Raw genomic sequence first — 4,324 nt, forward strand, 5'->3', positions numbered from 1 at the left:
AGGTCCACAGATTTTGCAAAACAACTTTTGTATTTTAATGGTCTTTAACTTATCCATAATTTCCTTAAAATAGAACTATGTCATTTGTTGCTAAATATTAGGGGGAAAGAGACAGTGTTCAATTGGTGCACCTTCAATCAATTGATTCCAATTAACTGCTAATGTAAACTCCAGGAGTCTTTTAATCAGAGCACAGCAGGTTAGCTGCACATACAAAAATATGAAATGTGTCTACAGATAAGTATTTATTAGCATTCAATTTAACTTACAGTATATTGAGAAACAAAATTATTTACTGTGGTTTAAATTGAGTTTTGTTTTGACAGTGTTCATAATGTCCCTTCAATTAATATAAAATTAAATGGAAAATTATGAAGAAATTGAAGGTGCTAAAAAGTGTTAACAATTAAAAAATAAGGTGGACACCAGCAGATAGCTTCGATCTTACACCTGTGGTAGTAATAACACTAATACTTTACAATATTGTTAACTTTTTTTTATTTTTTTTTAAAGAAAACCTGTCAATTCTATCACCATCTTTGGCTTAACTGAAGAGAATATAGTTATGTATCTGCCACTGCCAGATTAAGCTGTGATATAATATTTGTATGAATTAATATAGAAATGTCTGATTGATATATTGATGTTGGAATGCTTTAAGATGTAATTGTAATCATGACAATTCACTTGTCTTAAAACTGTGAGTCATGATGTTAAATTGATGTTGACCTCAGCTATGTGCTGTTAGCCCCTCAGGGCTTCAGTGGCATCAGGTCAGATCACTTCCCAGCCCTTAGGTTGACTGACTATCAGTTAACCTCCCATTCACCTCCTCTCTGCACCTTCCTCCACAATAAGAGAGAGCATTTTGGAAATCATTGTACAGTCCCTGGAGGTGTGTGTGTGTGTGTGTGTGTGTGTGTGTGTGTGTGTGTGTGTGTGTTTCTCTATCTGTGCAGATATCCCCATGTGATGAGCAGACAGTGTTCATTTGAAGTTCACACAGCATACACAGAGCCCAAGTGCATATTTCTTTCACAGTCAAAGACACACCACCAGCACTCTAACTGAGTGTGAAGGCGTGTCATATCAGTCCCATGTGTGCGTTTTCATTGCCAGCATTGTTTAGAGGTCTGCGGAATGGCAGGACACACTCACTATCGTCTTGGCAGGCAAGAATGTTATATTTCCTATTTGCTTCAGGAAATCAGCAACTGATGCAACAAAGATAACTCTATTGGCTTTATGTGGAGGCAAACAGAGAGTCATGTTGCTGAGGACAGCTGCACATTAAGCGTTAAATTTGATGCAGGCACAATAATACAAGACAATTAGATGGAAGCATTGTTGGGATGAAGGCTGTTCTTGTTTTTGTTTGTCTCAGCAGTGGTATAGACTGTCTAGTCATGTACAGTACAGGCCAAAGGTTTGGACACACCTTCTCATTCAATGCGTTTTCTTTATTTTTATGACTATTTACATTGTAGATTCTCACTGAAGGCATCAAAACTATGAATGAACACATATGGAATTATGTACTTAACAAAAAAGTGTGAAATAACTGAAAACACGTCTTACATTTTAGATTCCTCAAAGTAGCCACCCTTCGCTTTTTTGATAGCGCTGCAAACCCTTGGTGTTCTCTCAATGAGCTTCATGAGGTAGTCACCTGAAATGGTTTTCACTTCACAGGTGTGCTTTGTCAGGGTTAATTAGTGGATTTATTTCCCTTATTAATGGGGTTGGGACCATCAGTTGTGTTTTGCAGAAGTCAGGTTGATACACAGCTGACAGCCCTACTGGACAACTGTTAGAATTCATATTATGGCAAGAACCAATCAGCTAAGTAAAGAGAAACGAGTGGCCATCATTACTTTAACAAATGAAGGTCAGTCAGTCCGGAAAATTGCAAAAAACCATCAAGCGCTACAGCGAAACTGGCTCACATGAGGACCGCCCCTGGAAAGGAAGACCAAGAGTCACCTCTGTTGCTGAGGATAAGTTCATCCGAGTCACCGGCCTCAGAAATTGCAAGTTAACAGCAGCTCAGATTAGAGACCAGATGAATGCCACACAGAGTTCTAACAGCAGACACATCTCTAGCAGTGGCGGCTTGTCAATAGAGGGCGCTGGGGCGCCGCCCCCATCAAAATTCCATAAATATAAATGTATACAAAAATGATATAAAAAAATTAAATAGTTTACTCATAACTGGTAGTAAGAGCCTCAGCATTTAATACAAACTGGCTTTAATCGGTTAACTATTTTCTATGTTTCAATATGTTTCCTCCGGTTTCTTGGCTGCAGCATAGGGCTGCAGGGACGCCGGCCAAATGGATGTGTATGTGAGTCCTTAAACTTTCGGCCAGCATGTGACCTGAAGCTGGTCTCTAATTGGTTTCTTAAAAATTCTCCTCCGGACGCACCTCGCTGCGTCCTTGGCGAATCAGAATTGGAGACCTGTTATTTTATCCAATCTGATTGGTTCTCAACACCTGTCATTCAACTCTTCCCCCGGCCGCTACTGGAGAGAGAAGGTGGACACAATAGTAGCGCCAGCAGGTAGCTCTTGTGTTGCTGAAATGGTCTAACCACTTTGATTAAAGTAGGAAACTAGCAACAATAAACAAGGAGAGATTCGTGAAAGAGAAGTTATACAACGTCGTGGAGCTGCCGACCCCGTCCAAACTGCGTGTGAATTGAATATTCCGGTGAGTTATCTTAGCTGCTAGCTAGCTAACAGCAAATTACTACTATCGGTGTTGATAACCTTGAGAATTCTTGCTTGATTTGTGTTTTAAAGCCAGTCGGAATTAGCTACTAACCTGATGAACCTGATACAAGGGTATGGTTAATATTGAAATTGTTGTTGTAAATTTTAGCTGTTGGTTAATTCAGCTAGACACGTATGTATTTTCCGTCCTTTAGTTGTGACTGCTATGTTTTCTATAAGCTAGTCAATTAAGATGGACAAATAACATTGAGTTTAAGCTAAAATGTGTAAGTGAAATGTGGTTAAAATGTGTAGTATGTAAGAATATGTTGTATCTTGAGGAGAAACCCAAGTGAACTGTTACGATGGACAACTGAGTGATTATTCTTCACGTTTTGTGCAGGCTGTTTTTTTGGTGAGACTCTACTGGGAGACAGAACTGTGCTGCTCAAGTCACCGCCGTCATACTGCCTCCTGGGTTTCATCTTCATCACCACCATCTTCTTACCGCTCACTAGACCTTCGCCATCATCATCTCCACTACTCACAAGATTTTCACGTCGTTTCCCTACTCTGTTCTCTGAGGAGCCAGGATGGACAGTTTTACCTGCTAAGGGTGGTGGTAGGAACTTGAGTGCACTCAAACTAATGAAACAGGGTTGAACAAACAGACTGATTTAGTATTCCCCTGGTTATCTCTATGAAATAAGAGATCTCAGTTTTTGGTTAATTTGGTTTCATATTTTTATTTTCTTTGTCAGGTTTTTAATATTTAAGTTGTGGTTTGAGTACATTGGGTTTGAAGCTAATTGGCCTAATTGGCCTATCTACCAAACTGATTTTGATTACCATACTGAATCTGTAAGAGCCAAATAGTGCTCTTGGTATAAATAGGAACCAATCTTTGGTTCCTCAGGTGTAAACGGGAAGCACATACAGTTTTTGACCACGCACATGCATACACACACCCACCAACGCCACACAAGCAGTAATTTGTCTGGAAAACCAACGAATATCTCATGGAAATAAATTGAACCAATGGCGTTAACAGCAAATATGACTTGGACTTTCATTGATCAAAAAGGTAAAAAGTGCGTCAATTACTCTACCCGTAGACGAGCACCTCAGGGGCTTAAAGCTTGGGTTTAGCCTCAACAGAATCATTTAGTTTAGCCATGCTAGACTTCTGGTAAAAGATTATTTTGCATAATCTCAAGTTTTAAAGTAGTACTGGTCGTGGGTGCAATTTGTTTCATGCCCAAGCTACGAGTTAAATGAAGACAGGGGAAAAAAAATAACCCTACCGTCAAGTTACTCTGTTGTGAGTTAAAAAAAAAACAGTGAGTCACTATCTTATTATGTTTGTAACTTGAATCTTGAAAGCTCTTTTTAAATACATAGTTGTTTAAATAAAGTTGTGCTGGTTGTTTTGCCCAGTTTCAAAGTACTGCTTTGTATTTATTTGCCCCCCACCCACCACCAAAAATAAGTGCCCCCCCAAAAATAATTATCACCAGCCGCCACTGATCTCTAGAACAACTGTTAAGAGGAGACTGCGCAAATCAGGACTTCATGGTCAAGTAGCTGCTAGGAAACCACTGCTAAGGAGAG

At 39.4% G+C, this 4,324-nt stretch overlaps 1 long non-coding RNA gene across 1 annotated transcript; it reads left to right on the forward strand.

Moving 5' to 3' along the window:
- Positions 1-2,483: 2,483 nt before the first annotated feature.
- Positions 2,484-3,998, forward strand: LOC114553298 (uncharacterized). The gene is made up of 2 exons (XR_003692285.1): positions 2,484-2,711; positions 3,117-3,998. It is a non-coding gene; the product is annotated as an uncharacterized LOC114553298 (long non-coding RNA).
- Positions 3,999-4,324: the final 326 nt, after the last annotated feature.

Source organism: Perca flavescens, chromosome 3 (genome assembly GCF_004354835.1).
Source record: "Perca flavescens isolate YP-PL-M2 chromosome 3, PFLA_1.0, whole genome shotgun sequence".
NCBI lineage: Eukaryota > Metazoa > Chordata > Actinopteri > Perciformes > Percidae > Perca > Perca flavescens.